The sequence below is a fragment of the Dipteris shenzhenensis genome, chromosome 11, assembly GCF_047967505.1.
Source record: "Dipteris shenzhenensis isolate YYH24624 ecotype China chromosome 11, Dip_SZ_1.0, whole genome shotgun sequence".
NCBI lineage: Eukaryota > Viridiplantae > Streptophyta > Polypodiopsida > Gleicheniales > Dipteridaceae > Dipteris > Dipteris shenzhenensis.
In genome coordinates this window covers 36785761-36803232 of record NC_141606.1, presented here as the reverse complement: position 1 = coordinate 36803232, position 17472 = coordinate 36785761, and the positions used below count along the sequence as shown (strand labels likewise).

General features: G+C 40.7%; 2 pseudogenes; both read left to right on the top strand.

Moving 5' to 3' along the window:
* The first annotated feature begins 11997 nt into the window (after window positions 1-11997).
* LOC147896974 (uncharacterized) lies at window positions 11998-14047 on the top strand (annotated as a pseudogene).
* A 704-nt stretch (window positions 14048-14751) lies between these two features.
* LOC147896973 (uncharacterized) lies at window positions 14752-16024 on the top strand (annotated as a pseudogene).
* Window positions 16025-17472: the final 1448 nt, after the last annotated feature.

The window sequence follows — 17472 nt, the reverse complement described above, 5'->3', positions numbered from 1 at the left end:
CTGGCTTCAAGCTAGAAATCATTAAGAGTACACCAATCAAAATGCTAGGCAATGATGATGAGACTATGAGAATCACAAATTAGTGGAAGCACTTCCAAATCTTTGCCATTATCAAAACACCCATCAAGGATGGGCATGATCAAATTCAACATATGTACAAAGTGACATGTGTTTATGTAGTAATACTAGTCGGTTTTGTAGTTAGCCACCCATGATACATTGTGTCACTTTATAGATATGTACTCAACATATGGCTAATATGTACTATTTTTGTAATAGAAGTCATTTTGCGTATATATTCATTAAAATTTTTCAAATGAGTTGCTAATTTGTTTCTAACACTCAAGTATTAAGAAATTTAAAAAATGAGCATATTTAGGCACTAGCTACTACCTACTTAGGCTAGTATCTAATACCTTACTTTAGAGCTAATAACTAACTAGCTAGTAGCTAGTAGCTAGTAGCGGACTAGTAAATCATTATTAGCTAGTAGCTCTAATAACTAACTAGTTAGTAACTACTAGAAGCTGACATTAAGAATGGGAGATTTCTCTTAGCTTTCGAGATCTGGAAATGCAAGAATCGACAATGTAAAATCTATTACACTATTTATAGACACCACTAACATTCATGAGATGAAACAAGCTTGCAAATAAAATGCCTAAGGTCAGATGGAGGGGGAGGGTACCTCCCAAATGAGTTTGCAAGGTCCCTGCAAGAGCATGGCATAAAGGAACAATATTCATGCAGTCATACCCCATAGCAAAATGGACTTACAAAAAGGAAAAACAGGCATATTGGAGAGGTATCTCGTGCCATGCTCAACGAAAAAGACCTGCCAGATTTTTATTGGGCTGAAGCAGTTGCTACAGTAGTCTACATAATGAATAGGACTCCCACTACAGCAATACATGGCATGACACTAGAGGAGAGGTATACTGGTAGGAAACCAGATATTTCTCATTTGAAAGTTTTAGGTGCTACCTCCCTCTCGAATGCCACGTAATGCTCCAGACGCTCGCTCTGCTAAACTACCTGTAGGACGCTCTTCATATCATTCCAAAATTACATTTACATAGACTATGCTAACATATGCAAATCCAACATAAAGCAATAACAAAAACTACGATCAATCGAATTAAGAAAAAATAGAAATCATCATATGTACCAAAAATAAATTTCATATATTATCATTGTCTAAGTCCTCTTTGTCTTTTGTATCATTACCTCTGTGTCCATCATCTGAATTGGTCGGAGATGTTGGATGAGGTTTCTTTGCTTCGTTGTATATTTGTTTCAAAAGCTCAACACTTGTTATTGGAGTTGCCTCGATGGATGCCCTGTCTTTAGGAATTTCTAGTCCCATCCATGCCTTTAGAGACTCATCAACCTCAATGATGTGTGCACACATTGTTTCCAAATCTCCCACATCACCTTCTGATTTTGTGAGGGCTAGACATTAAGAGAGTTGCTCGAGTGGAAACCCCACCTATGAATACGTCTACAACATGGTGTTCCTCTTGACACTATGAATCAATTTAACAATCAGCATATTTCAAATTTCATCTTTCGTCTACAATCTTTGTTTCTACTATTAACTAGAAAAGAAGTCAATGCATGAGGCTAGATGCTAGGCATGGTGATGCTCGAGGGCCATTGAGGAAAAGGGAATGTGAGGAAAGAAGAGTTAACATAGGTGGGGAAAAAAAGATTAAGAGGGGTGGGAATGAAGAGGGGGACTATGGCACAAGGGGGAAGGAAGAGGGGGAAGAGGAGCATGTACATGATGGGAGGTGGAATGTAGAGATGGAGACATCAAGGGAAGAGAGTCATGCTTTATTGGAAGGATGGGGGGGAAAATCAAAGTACCAGCTAGGTGGCTTTACAAGAATGAGCATGCTCCATCAAGGAATAGCCCCCTCCTTTTATAGCCAAGAGAGGGGGTCGCTCCCAATAAATGCATCCTCCCACATGCATGGTGTGTGTGGAAGAGTGTCCCATGTGGGCTAGGCGGTTACACAATCTCAGTTGTGTGCGACAACCCTTTGCCTCATTTTTCCACATACATCCACATTATTCCAAGTCTAAGATACTCCCTTGGTCTCTTCCCAATTTTATAATACGTTCAAACATCTAGGAGGACAAGTGGAGGGTTGGCACAAGGAATCTTGCCACCTCATCCTACTTTCTCATTATTTAACTTACATTCTTGGACTTTCTACACCCACCCCCACATGGGCCTATCCTACATGGAGGGAATAATCCAATATAATATCCATCTCCACCTATTTTATATTACTTCTCCCATGGTCCTTGGGCCATATCTCAGTAAATGCAAGTGTGGGACCGCCTAGGTGGAGGGGTGGTGCATGGAGGACCCATGCCACCTTATCATTTTATATTATTACTACCATGGATTATGTACAACACACCTTATGGGTCCTCTTACATGGAAGGGTGGCACATGGTCATGCCCTACCACCTCAACCTTGGGCCTTATGCACACCATATTTTATTATACTATTGCCACACATACAAGCACACACACATATTTATGCCTTTTACTTTGGTCAAATTTATCCATAATAGTTCCCCCCCCCCCAGGCAAGGAATGCACTGCATTTCCATGCCTGGGACCATCACGCACAAAGCCTTCTTGCCATATGGCTCATGCAGCTCCTGAACTTGTACAGACCCATTGCTACGTTTCTTGATGACTTTGTATGGACCAGTCCACAGTGGCAAGAACTTCTTATCCATTTGGTGGTCCAATCTGTTATCAAAGCATAGCACAACATCCCTCTCAGCAAAGTGTCTTTCCCATCCCTTGTGAATTTTAGCATCCAAGCGGGCCTTTTGTCGATTCTTTTGGATCTCCATTTGATGTAGTGCAAGGCGTCGGGTTTCATCTAACTTCTCAAGTTGTACCAACCTGCCTCTACATGTTCATATTCTATCATCCTCAGTTCTCATGCAATCTCAAGGCCGGAATCTCTATCTTTAGTGGTAAAACTGCCTCTGTACCATACACCAACTCAAAAGGAGTGTGACCTGTAGATGTTTTATGAGTGATGTTGTAAGCCCACGTAGCTTCAGCTCGGGGGGGTCACTCATCATATGTAACCCTATCACATGAGTTCAACAGAAGGATATTTTTTAGTTCTAAAATTTACAGAAATAAATATACATAAGGGACTATTTAAAATAGTTTTGGAAAAAAATTTACAGATTTGTATAGAAAAGGGGTACATTTTATTAATGAAAAATTTTATAGATAAGGGATTTTAAATATAGGCGTTGAACGCACGTGATATAGAGGGTTTATACATAGTGACCCCCCTGAGAGCTTCAGTGACCTTCTGATCCCACTGGCTTCTATTCCCCGTGGCCATTTTTCCCATGGATTTACAAAGGAGGCCATTGGTCCAGCTCCGTTTGTCCCATGGATGCTGGATGATAGATGCTAGAAGTGCGGTGATCAATACCCATGCGATCCATGAGCAACTCCACTACTTCATTTAAGAATGGACTCCCATGGTCAGATACTATTTCCATGGGTGTCCCAAACCTTGTGCAAATACATTCAAATATGAAATTTGAACCTGCCTTACCATTTGCAGTGGGGAGGGCAATAGCTTTAGCCCACTTAGTGACATACTGAGTGGCTATCAAAACATACTTCTTTTTGCAGGCAGTCATGGGTAGGCGCCCAACAAAATCTATTCCCCACTTCTGAAACAGATGGATGGACATCACTGGGTGATGTTGCGCAGGATGCAAATCCTTCCTACCAAAGGATTGGCATGGTTCACAAGTTTTGCAATACATAGTGACATCCTTGAACAAGGTCGGCCAATAGTACCCAACATGTAAAATCTTCTTAGCTGTATAGTCACCGGCATAGTGGCCTCCACAAAATCCATCATGATAATGCTTCAATACCTTAGGTACTTCATTTGCATCAATGGCCCGTCTTAGTACCCCATCCAGGCCTTGACGGTATAAACACCCCATCAAAGAGAGTGTAGCGCCTACTATCTCTATGGATTTTCTTTCTCTCATGAGTCATAGCTAGTACTTTCTGGAGGAAAGGAGAAAGCGGTCAGAAACCTATAGATTCCACCATACCATGGATCCCCAACTTCTATGGCCACTACAAGGGTTACATCAAGGCACTCCTCTAAATCAGTCAAAGCATTCTTCAAGTTGGAACAACCCCCTTTTAAAATTTTGAAAGAAAAATCATATTCTTGTAAAATTGCCAACCATTTGGCCAACTGGCCCATGGGATTTGGTGATTTAAGAACTTGCTTTGCAAGACCATTGCTACAGATTATAATGGACTTTCCAGCAACATAATGCTTAAATTTCTCAATGCAGAACACCAAAGACAAAGCATGCTTGTCAGCCTTAGAGTAGTGTCGTTCAGTTTCGAGCAATTGTCGAGAAGCAAATTGAATGAGATACATGAACTGATCCTCCCCTTGCTGGAGAAGAATACCTGCCAGAGTGTGCTCACCAAACCCAAGATTGATATAGAAAGTCTTTAACCAATTACGATTACATAGAATGGGTTCTGAAGCTAGAGCACTCTTGATTTGTACAAACCCATGATCACAATCCTCATCTCAAGAGAAATCAACTCCATCTTTAGATAGCACAGTTATGGGTCACGTCAAAGCAGCATATTCATCAATGAAGCGGCGATAGTATCCTGCAAGATTGACAAATGAGCATACCTGACGTTTGGTTGTTGGCAAGGAGAGCTTGAGGATAGCTTCTACCTTCTCGGGGTCAGGCTTGACGCCCTTAGATGAGACAATATGTCACAGTAACCTCCCTTAAGTGGCTCCAATGGTGCATTTATCAGGGTTGAGGTGGCCATTTGCATCATTGACCCTTTGGGAGGCCAACCTAACCTTCATGACATGCTCCTTATGTGCCGACAATATACAAAAATCATCTAAAAAGACCTCCAAGAAAACCCCCAAATAAGGAGCGAACACCATCTGCATAAATCTTTGAAAGGTAGCAGGAGCATTGGTGAGGCCAAATGGCATAACTTTGAATGCAAATGTCCCCCAAGGTGTGGCAAATGTGGTTTTAAGCACATCCTCGTCAACAATTCTGATTTGATAAAACTTGGAGTAACCATCACAGAAAGTGTATATCTCATGACCACTTACCTTCTCAAGAATGAGGTCTTGAAAGGGAAGAGGATGATGGTCCCTCTTGGTGGTTGCATTGAGTTTCTTATAGTCAATGCAGACCCGCCACTTGTTGTTTTTCTTTGCGGTGACTACCACTAGTGAAACCCATTCAGTATTGTGAACCGGAACAATAAACCCAGCTTCTACAAGTTTTTGCAACTTTGAGTGCAAAGCATCCTGTAGGGGCCCTAATCTCCGATACTTTTGAGCCACAGGCTTCGCATCAGGTTTCAGCTCTATCTTGTGCTCTATGGTAGTCACATGGTGAAGGTGGCAGTAGCTAGTTGCGAAGAGGTCAGGGAAATCTTTGAACATTTCTAGGAACTCGTCTTTCTCACCTGGAGTGCGGTCTGGGGAAAGCATAGATTCAAGATGTTGAGGACTAGCTGTTACCTTTTCTACAGGTAGCGGGGTCGAAGACACCCCCATCATGTAAACTTCCTCCTATGAGAACCCCTCCCCCCCGTCTGATTCTTCCATTGATTTAAACACCGAGGATGAGAGAGTATCACTATCTTGCTCCTCTTCTTCTTCTAGTTCAGTGGCACCTGGTTGCACCAAGATCTTTTCCTTAGAAGCACCAAAAGACATGTGTCCTGGCACGTTCTCTTGGAGGGCGATTGGCTTGATTTCTGATGCCCACCATCTCAAGTCAAAGATCATTCAGGGCCTTGGCTAGGTCATTGACTTCGAGTTCTTTAGCAGGAGGGGCCGGGGGAGTAGGAAGGAGGGGGGCTCGTGGGTGAGGCTAGGGAAATCTTCCAGGCGGAGGTTGAGGATATACTCCTTGTTGAGGGTAAGCATCTAAGGGAGGACCATACATTTGAGGTGGAGGTGGTGGATACATCCCTGATGAGGGGTGGGGGTATGCCCCTGAGTTAGACCCCCTAGGTTGTTGTTGCAAGAATTGAGGGGGTTGCGGAGGGACAATCATCTTCTTTGAAGTGGGGTCAGACTGAACTTTATCAAACTTTTGAGCAATCTCATGTGCTAGCACCATAGTTTCTGGATTCTCCCATTTAAGCTTGAGGCAGGATTCATCACTTGCTCCTGCTACAAGGTAGCCCAACACATGCTGAGTCATTCCAGCTCAAAGTTCGGCATTGTCCTCTTGCATGGCAATTAAACGGTCCAAGAGCACGACCGCTCGATCCACATATCAACGCACCGTCTCACCTTCTGACTGCTTCAAGTTTGCCACCTGCAAGTACACATTCTCTGGCTCCTCTTCTTTGCTGAAATACTCAATCGCGGCTGTTAACCTTGGCCAACTTTAGCGAATGTCGTCGGCCTGCTTCTCATACCACACTTGAGCCAAACCCTCTAGAAATATAGGAAGAACCAATAGCCATCTATCTTCAGTAAGAAAGTTGAGAGAAACACAATGGCAGTTGAAGGCCACAAGATACTCATTTGGATTTTTTTCAACCCATCCACAAAACATGAGAATGTCAGCCATGCTTGAAAAATGGAAAAGAGAGAGTCAAAATGAGGCTTATCTATTGGCAAACAATGGAAAGAGGTAGCTTGAACTGAAAATCAGGTGAAGATACATCCACAAAGCACACATAGGCAGGGTAGGGTGTGACTGGTGTATTGTGAAATACTACACGGGAAGAATCTTCAACATAGAATAGCTCATAGACAATCTTAAAAGGACCAACCCTCATGATATCGCATCCATCTTTACAAGCGAGGGTTAGAGACACGGCGCTACATGAGGTTGTTCATCACCCGGGGGGTTCACTATAGATGATGTATGGTATCACATGAGTGTAAGGGAGGGGGGGTTTTGGAAGGGGACACTTAAGCATATACATTAGAGGTAGACACCTCTTAATTTCCTATATTGAACTTAAATTTAAGGAGGGGGTAGAGGGAAAAAAAGACGGGGGGGATCCATTTGATCACCACTCTCCATAGATTGGTTTCTCCATGGCATGCAAGAGACCTTGACAACTCCATGCATCTAAGAACTGTCAATTCATCTCGTAACAATCAATGGATTTTCACCTTCATCACTTTAGGGATCTTGCCAAATAGACATTATACATTCCCACATATTCAACTTAACCTTATTGCAAAAGAAACCTAAAGTTTGAATCTTTCTCGATGGGCACAATGTAATTGTGAAACAGTGCACCTTGCTCGGAACCATCGTGAGCTTGTTGCCCTCTAGTGAAAACATCTTCCCAATGAACTTCTTGTTCAGTCTCCTTGGCACCTCCATTGTCCTCAACACCACCATCGAGGTCACTTGTAGACTCGGGCCTCATTTCCTCAGCTCAAATAGGAAATTGTCGATGACTCTCATCTCGGCTCTCTCGCATGCAAGAGATCGACCTCTTCGGTCCTTTGTTTCTGCAGGCATTCTATGACAAAGTTCTGTAGTGAAGCTTCAATCATTGGTGAAGACATCATAGGAAAAGACCCTTGACTCAGACTGAACCATTGCTTGCTATTCTTCATCCTTTTCACACATTGGCACTCTGGGAGACAAGGATTGGAGAGAGGCATGTTCTCAATATACCCCTGCTTTCTCGAGCTATCTTTCTTGTGATGACTTTTGCATTCATCAAGGTCTATCAAATTTGCGGTAACGATGTCTGGCTCACATTGCACGCTGAACTTTTCGTTGCCTGCAACAAATGCTTCTTGCCTGTTTGCCGGTCCTATTATAGTATGGATGTAAAGAGGGGAATCATAGTGTAAGACAAGATACAAATGGCTCAGAGGGTTGCTTCCCCCTTTTCACTTGCTAAATTTTTTTAACACGATAGATCTAGCTTCCATAGTGGTGTTATGTGCACAAAGTTGATATTTTTGAAACTTCTGTAGCATTCGAAGGCTAATTAATCTTGTCTTCAAACTTCATATAATGTCACTCCCTTCATAAGAGAGCTTTTTTATGCTGAGATGATTTGGAAATTGAATTTGATTATCACAAAGAGTATAGCAAGGGCATATGAGCTATGGACGTGCTACTGATGATGAAATGCATCACAAGATGCAAACAATACCACCTGTGGTTCCTCTTCCCACTAACGGGCCAACTGGAAGCGACACTTGTCATCCCAATTGAAAATCTCTTGCACTGCTGTCACAAGTAATTCTCAGTTATAGATGTGATCTATTGTGGATGCTTTTTTGCACATTGTTTTCATTATCACTCGTTGCACTCTTTTATCTATTTTGTCAGATTACTGGGGATCCCCTGGAATTCCACCGGGATCAACATGCATAAGGGGTTCCTTCATACATTGGACGTGAGGCGAAACAAATTCAATATCTTCCTTATTTAGAGTCAAATGTCCCAGGTACAAGCCTTGTATGGGCATACACACTTCTCGATTCTATGCCTATCCACCAAAAAGCACAATTCTTATTATAATTCATAGTATAACCATGACGACTGAATCCAATCAACGACTTGGTAGCAGCATATGGCGGGGAAGATGATGGGGACAATGGAGAGCATCCTGATCTGCCTATGTAAGTCTACAGAATTCGGTTCATTACCTTATGTAAGCAATTCTGTTGTTAGTGTTCAAGCAATGAATGAGTAGCATTTGTAGTGGGGTTGAGACTTCACTTTGCGTCTATGTCAACTAATATCTCTACTATGAATACCAATTAATTATCTGCCGTGTCTTCTTTTCTTCAAGATGGATGAGGTAAGGCAGCCATTATCTCAAAAAGTTCCAATTCCGTCTACTCAAATCAATCCATACCGTATGACAATTGTTATTCAACTAGTGGTTCTAGGCTTCTTCCTTCGCAATCGGATATTGAATCTTGTACCAGATGTGTTAGCTCTTTGCTTGTATCTATCATATGTGAAATCTAGTTTGCCCTCTCTTGGATTTTAGATCCATTTCCAAAAGCTTCCAATTAGCTGAGAGACATATCCAGATGGGCTCTCTTTGAAGTGATTTAAATACTTTGTTGAACTTATAGGTTAGTGGGCATAGTAAGTTGATCAATGCAAGCATTGTTATAAGAGGTTGTAAGAGTTGTATTTTACTTATAGAAGCTTGGCTTCTTCTCTAGGGCTTTCCCCGAAGTTCAAGTTAAGCTGGCTCTGTGTGCCTGCATCAAGTTCTAAGCTATTGCACCAACTTTGTACTCTCACAGTTCAACTAAGCTGGCTCTATATGCTCACAGTTCAAGCTACTATAGCTTCTCATGGTTCAAGCGTTGCCATATCTCCATACCAAGCGGATGCTTATTAGGTTGCAATGCCCATTATTGAATGCCAAGAATAGTTTGAGTTGCATTACTCAGGCTTCATCTCCTCCTTATTATAGTACATAAACATTATTGCTAGCTGAATGACCTTTTTTTGGGATTTGCAGGCCCTTCTTGTCATGGGAATCACCAGATTTCTACCATCCTAAGTTGGAGAATTAGTCAACTTGACATCTTTGTGATGGTAAATGAGGAATTAATGCCACGTGCCTCTGTGGTAGGCTTCAGTAGCTGCTCAAAGGTACAACTCTCTTGCAAAGTTCTGGTCTTGAGTTCACTGTAGACAGAGCTCACTCTTGTGCACCTTCTTATGCTCTGCTATAGGTATAGGTATGCACCTAGGTGTACTCTGGATTTCCTGGAGTTCTGCTCCTGAATTTAGTGTAGTAAACTGGGTCCCATAAGGCTATTTATAGGACTGTATGCCCCCCAGAAACCTGGCCGATTGGCTAGTATGTAGGCCTCACAAACTAAGGTTGGCCGACCCAGTCTGTAGGTAGCCAGCTAGCAGCCAGGTCAGCCGACCCAGTTTGTAGGTAGCCAGCTAGCAGCCAGGTCAGCCGACCTAGTGCTCCAACTCCTGGGCCTATATAAGGCCCTTCATGCAAGCTTTTTGTTGGCTGTTTGCCAAGCCCATCAACCTTGTACTAAACACCATCCTTGCTATACCTTCTGTCTAGTTTGTGCTATACCTGCCGACCATTACCTGCTCTCCTGCAGACTAGTACCTTCTGTACTGCTGTCAGCCTACCTCTGCTCTAACCTACTGCTACACATATATTGGAGTTACATGGTCACCTCTCCATTTGTAAACCCTTATATGAGGTGAGCATGGGGAAGGTGTGGACCAGAATAGGATAGAACTTCCACACAGCACATTGGCTTGTGGGCAGCATACAACATATAAGAGACAAGGCATGGGGCTGCCAAAATGGGTAGTACATAGGCTGCCATATGGGCAGCATACAGAAAAGTACCTACTTGCATGGAAGAGCTTGGAGAAGAGTTGGAGCAGCCATGGTGCATGGGAACTTGACACTTTGCAGATTCTTGAGAGTGCTCAGCATGTGTACGACCTAGCACAAAGGACTGGAATAGAACCGGGATGGTTCTCGTAGTCTACATGGACTATTTGGAGCAGATGGAGCTTGGAAATTCTTCACGAAAGTAGCTAGGACAAGCGGCACCTATTGTATGGATCAGTACAGGTGGCTGTATGGAGCTGGAGCAATGGATCCAGGGCAGCAGGTGCATGTGGAGGAAACAGGAAAGATGACTGGATCTGCATGGTGATAGGTTTGCAGGATGGTGGGACCTATGAGGCAGCAAAGAAGCTGCCCTACTAGTTGGGTACATAGACCGGGAGAAGACCTAATTGGGTCGGCCAATTTGAACTTGACCATAGTCGGTTAGTTTTGGGGCGCTTGGGGCATCTAAAAGCATCCCTTCAGGGGAGATCCATTTCAGGAGCAGATTGGAGCAGCATTTTAGCCAAACTTAGGCCTTCATCTAGGGGGATTAGAGCAGCAAAGAAGGCTGAGTACTACAGACAAAGAGTTGAAATATTTCTAATATGTTCCATTATTTCTGATTATGTTCCAATATTTCTAATTATGTTTCAATATTTCTGATTATGTTCTAGATATGTTCCAATTATGACACAAAATCCAGCAAGCAATTATGTATTCTAATCATTGTCTAAGTGGGTTGTTTCTACAGGCCTCTTCTGTAGTGGTTGGGCAGGGAGCTTTGGGACCAGTGGCTCTTGAGTTTCATGTCAGACATGGGCACATGGGAGATGGGAACTCCGACAAAAACCACTAACACATCTACCCCATAGGTACTCAGTTGTCTCCACTTTAGAAATTTATGATTTTGAGTCATCAGCCCTTTTTTTGTTGGGTAGGTGTTTTCAGCTTCTACGCTTACGTTTTGAGCTTATTATGGGCAGGAACAACCCCCTAGCACTATGCCAATGTTGTATCCTGAGTGGATAGATGCTTTCTTGGTTTGTGTACATTGATTATGCAACATTCAAAGTGGGCTACTTTGGAATCTCTTGCTCTGTGGTTTGCTGATCTTGGATAAGGATGGCAAGAAAGGAAATATTGATTCGTCTAAATGAGGGTACAGATCAAAGCCATGTTTTGGGATTTTTCTTTCTCAAAGAAGGAGGAACCTATAAAGATCTACGAGAGGAGCTTGTCCTTGATAGTCTCATCTCAAATGATTTTGTCTTTTTGGGAGGTTCTAGAATGCTTCCTCTTGGAGCAAAGCAAGAGGAGAGATGGACAGTTGATGTAGAAGAGGTCACTGCTCAATTGAGAGAGGAGAGTGAGTCACCATGCAAGTGTCAAAGAGTGAATTCAGAGGGGGCTAGCAATGAGCCAGATCCATCCATGGAAGCTAGAGCTAGTGATCTTCATGTATCTAGCAATGGGATGGAGTTGACAAGGGATGATGTGAGTGTTGTCAAGGTGTTCCAAAAAATAGACTCAAAAGTCTTCTTGCCATATCATCTGAGATAAAAAGGTGGGAGATGGATATCAAGAATGCCAAGGAAAAGCTAAAATCCATGGGTCAACATGATAGTTTTGAGCTTATGTCTAAGGATAAGGAAGGGAAAGCTTTGTTTCAAATTTGGTGTGCGGAGTGTGAATGCTCTTATGTTCAAGGAGGGCATGATACTCTATACAATTTCACACACTCGCATATCAAGTCATTATCTCATTTACGAGCTATTGGCTTGGATAAGAAAGGGAAGCAAAGGCATGACATGCTTGGAGTCACACCATCATTCGAGGAGATAAAGACACAAAACAAACAAAAAATAGATGAAGCAATGTTTGAGATTTCTTCTTTTGGAAGTGAGAATGATCTAGAATTTCAACTTGTTCCTGAAACTATCGAAGACTACACTACCTTGTTAAAGGCTTTCATAAGGTGTCCATTGGATGATAAGTGGCTACCATTGTTCCCAAAGACAAGTTCTTTGAGATTGTGCATGATAGAGCACATGAAGTCAAAGCTTCATGTGAAAGCCGCTACTAAAGGAGATGGTGATGAGCTTAAGAAAGTAGGCCACCCAAGTAAAGCAATGGTCTTGGACAAGAATCAAAGAAATCTAATTGGTTTTTTTAAACCAATCCAATCCACAGGTACTTAATTCAAGCAAAGGGCATTTGTATTTTTTTACAATGAAATTTTTATTGTAACTAATAGTTTTCACTATGTTTGATATGTAGACACTTCCAATGCATCAGGTTCAAAGTTGCCACAAAGACCTTCAGGTATACAACTTTAACAAGTCTTGGTATTTTTTGGCATTATGGATTTGTTTTCGTCTTTCTTTTAATAATCATTATTCCATGAAGAGAACAATAGAATTTATGTACTATGCAGAGGAGAGTTTGCTTGCTACTCTTTGTTGGGGATTTTGGCAAGGATCATATAAGTTTAGAAACCACATGATCAATGTAAAGTGTTTCTTGGATGATAGTAGAGGAGGTGTGCATTGGACTTGCGAGCCAAGCACAAAGGCAATGATTTTATTGGGAACAGAGCTTGTTGAGATCAATGGCACATTTCGTCACAATGATTGCAACCGGGTAAGTTTGGAGGGAGTTTCCTTCTCCAATCTCCAGTGCTCATCATGTGCATCCATTCCCAAGGAGAGAGACTTTTGCATGCGTGTGTATCGATACATGCACTCTAGAGGGGAAAGAGGATTAAGAGACACTGGAGGTGGTAGAAGATTGGATTACTTGACTCATTCTGAGATATTGAGAATTTCTAGGACTAAAAACATAATGGTTCGGTGACTCAAAAAAGAAATATGGTTCACAAGGACAAAGGTTACTACTTTGAGTGTAAAGGTGAGGTGTCTTCAAGAAAGTGTTTCTAAAGCCTTGGTATGAGGAGATGTAAAGAAGTTTTGCACTTATATTGTGAATGCACATAAGCTTGGCTTATTTTAGGGGAAGAAAGCTTTGTGGGACTTTTTCATCGACATCTCTCAAAACATAGGAAGAGTGGGTCAAGGAAAGCGACATTCTGATACAACAAAAAATCTCTTTGAAGTTGTAAAGATTTGGGGAGGTATAAGATTGCATAACTTTCTCTCCATGAATCTTCAAGGTCCACATCTTTCAACTACATCTCGGGCTATGAGAAAAGCTCTTTGTTATAGGACTGGATTGAGAGAGGATGTATTCAAGCATGTGGCAGAAACATATAAGCATCATATTTTGAAAAATGGGCTTTGCATGGGAAGTGTACCTGTCATTGTTGCTGAAGATGAGACTATGATCAAGAGGATGGTGAGGTGGATAGCAAGAGATGACCAACTTGTTGGTTTTTGTGGGAAGAAGATAGATCACACATGCATTTCAAATTTTGTAGTGCTTGTTGGAGATGGTGAGAATGGTTATCATAGAATTGTTCATGCATTTGAGCATAATGTGATTGCCCACTATGCAAGAGTATTGATTGCAAATCCTCTTGTTGAATGCTTGCCAAAGTTAGTTCTTCTTATACAATGAACTTGTAATAGGTTTGACTCTATGTCCATCAAGGAGAAATGGAAATAAGTCAATTTGCATTGGAATATGTATGTGAAGGATGTGATAGGACCAATACTTGGTCATGCTTCTGATGGAGATTCAAGGCGAAGAAAGCTTATGGTTGAAGATTATAGCTCTCTTGCAGGTGTTCGATACTCAATCCCTTGGAAAAGTGGGCCATTCACAGCTTCTATGGAAGATGACGGAAGCATCATTGGATTACATGATCAAGATTATATACACAATGGAAAGAAGATGATTAATCCTCTAGATAATGCATCTAAAAGATTAGTGCTTGGTAATGATCTTGTCACCTTGAATCACATGTGTAGCCTTGGTATATCAAAGTTTCAAGGTTGATGATCATGGTTTGCAAGAAGGAGATATAGAGAGAAAAGATAGACAAAATTGGAGATTAGCGGGCGTAAAGTTTAAAATTGTTTAGAGTTCTTGCAGATGGGATCCAATCATCGTTAAGAGTGAACACTTGGTACAAAGGTGTATCTCTCAATGGTGGTAGCATACATTGATATTTTTCTATCTCCTACGCTCAACTTGTATGAGCGTGTGAAAGCTGTCAGAATGGTATCCTTCTTTTTCAGGTACAGAATTCATGTTATCTATTGAACATATATAAATAATTAATTGATATTGTATGTTCATGTTGTTGCTATGGTAGCACCATTATGTCTTATTAAACAAGTGACTTATGATGTTTTATTAGGATTTGGTGCATGTGGATCACAAAGCATGATGTATATACACTCAATCATAACTTCATTAGTAGAGAAACTTTCATGGACATCCAATTGTCATGTCACTTTGTGGTTCTTCTCATAAAGATCTTTAAAGACAGATATAGTCACTTGGCAGTTCCCTTATCTTCTATGGGATCTGATGCTTGTGAGAACTTCTTTAGTAAAGTAGGTGGAATGGTTAGCAATGAGAGGTGTTATGATGGTTGTGACTTGTTGAGTAGTGCAGGAGCATTGAATAGAATTTCAAAGTTTCAAGCAGGTTCAAATCTAGGTTTTTCGGCAGCTCACTCAGAGTAAGAAAATATATGGGTTGATATGAATCATATGCCTAGCATTCCTTTGGCAAATTTAAATGACTACATGGTTGTGAGTACTGATGAGCAGATTGTATATGCATTAAAGGAGGGTTTAGCAAAAGCAAAGGTCATGTGTCACGAGCTTGGTATGGAAGGTGAAGCTTCATGGGGTGCCTCATGGGAAGAAAAAGATATCTTAGAGCATCTTGAAAACAATTCACATGACAATCTTGAAGAAGAAGAAGTTTCATTGGATGATTTTGTTGGAGATGTAATCATGGACACAGTATTGGATGTTGATGAAGAGGATACAATTGCACAAAGTGAGCTTTGCCATGTCATAGATCCTATAGTTGACAATGAGGAGAATGTGGTGAGCCAAATATCACCTTTTGTGGAAATCGATGGGAAGACTTTGTGCAAGAGCACACTTGTGAGCCAATTGAATGGAAATCCAACGTTATCAAAGGATAGATTAACAAGGGTAAAAAGTGGAGTATATTTCTCATTTGAGATGAAGTCAAAACCTCAAACAAGTACTTGTCTTGGAATAGGATCTGATTGTGGTTCTATTTGAAGATATTATACTTAGAGATAATACAAAGCTTAAAAGAAAAGGAAAGGTTGCAAATACTAGTCAAGGGGTCAAGAAAGGCATATGGTACCTAGGAAGAGTAATGAGTATGAGAATGAAGTTGGGAAATGGTATGAAAGAGACAAGGGGCCCTTTTGATCTTCTGGATTGTCCTCCAAATGTGGAGATTCATCTAGCGTGGCATCAAAAAACCAAAGGAAGTAGATGCTACACATATGATCTTGTTGATAATCAATCAGTGTCCTTGGAATCTATAATTTCTCTGGCAAATTTGAGTTATGATCCAATATCAAAGAAATATCAACTTGATGCCAATGACTATAAGATCTTTAATGAATATGTAATAGATACATAAGGTAATTTGAATCACATAGAGTAAAATACCAAAACTATAATAGTTTCAATGTGTTGTCCTTATGAATAAGTATTAAATTAACAATCTTGTTTTTCTTTGCACATTGAAAGCTGCCATGGATACATCATACATGCTACCAAGAAATGTCAAAGAACTTTTGTGGTCATCTAGTTATTGTGTAATTTGAGTTTTAGAGTCATGAACATTTATGACCATTTTGGGTGTAATTTGAGTTTTAAGGTCATAAACTCTCTCCATCACTCATGCATGAAGTAGCTTGCAACCACACTTGGCAATAGTTTGTAGTTTTGGGTCCATCTCACCCACCAATATGCAATAGAAAAGGCATATGGCTGCATTGGTAATCCTTTGATAGTGAAGAAAAGTATATGTATTGATAATCTTATGGTGATGAAGCAAAGTACATTGCAGCATTATAGTTTTGGAGGTATCTTCAACATGTATTTCATTCAAGGATATCTATGAAGGGAAGTACTTTTAAACACATACATGTGATGCTTGTGTTGTTGCTACTCTTTGCTATGTTCACTCATTCATGTGTACTGTAATTTGTGACTACTAACTAGATTTTAGTATCATGAGTTTCAAGGTGTTTGGTAAGAGGTTAAACCCAAGTTTTTTCTTAGAGCAAAAAATTAAATCTTTATTTTTTGTTTGATTTTTTTTCTTGATTTGTAATAACCGTAGTGTGGGAGGGGGGGAGTCGGCTCTCTCCCATGGTTTTGGTAGAGAGATCCAACTCTCCTTCTCCCAAAGAGAGCTTGGTGTCCGCTTGGTGTAGCCACTTTAAGTGTAAAGGGGTTCGATTCCCCTACTCTCTCCTCATGTGGTAAAGGGTCAAAAACATTGCGACACATACTTCGATGGTATCCAAAATATCATCATGGTAATTATCCAATGTTTAGTTGTTGCAATTGAATTGATTTAATGGATTTTTGAATATAATGTTAATAAGGGAATGTAAGTCTTTGTAGTATGATTTATGATCTTGGTGTTGCTGCTCTTTATGATCTTGTAGTTTAGGGCCCTCACCATCGACAACAACATCAAAGATTGCGAATCACAATTTTGGAGATGAGCTTATTCGAGGTTACATCATCCAAGCTTGATTCCTATCTACTATACTATGGAAAATTGCCTAGATTCATGATTATTTTAATTTTGGATGGTCTTTATGTTATCATTGAAGATGCTTTGTACATGATAGTAAGAAATGTGGTCCTTTTAATAGCATACATGAACAAAGTTTTTTGTAATTTATGTATTAGTGACATTGTCTGAGATAATACTTGGATTTTGTCTTAATCAATGTGATAATTTAGAAGACTACCACTTTGAATATTGCTAGTATATTGTGATAGTAATATTGAGAAAAACAACCCTTTTATTTTGAAAGAATACTTGTCATTTGAAGGGTGTCATTTAAG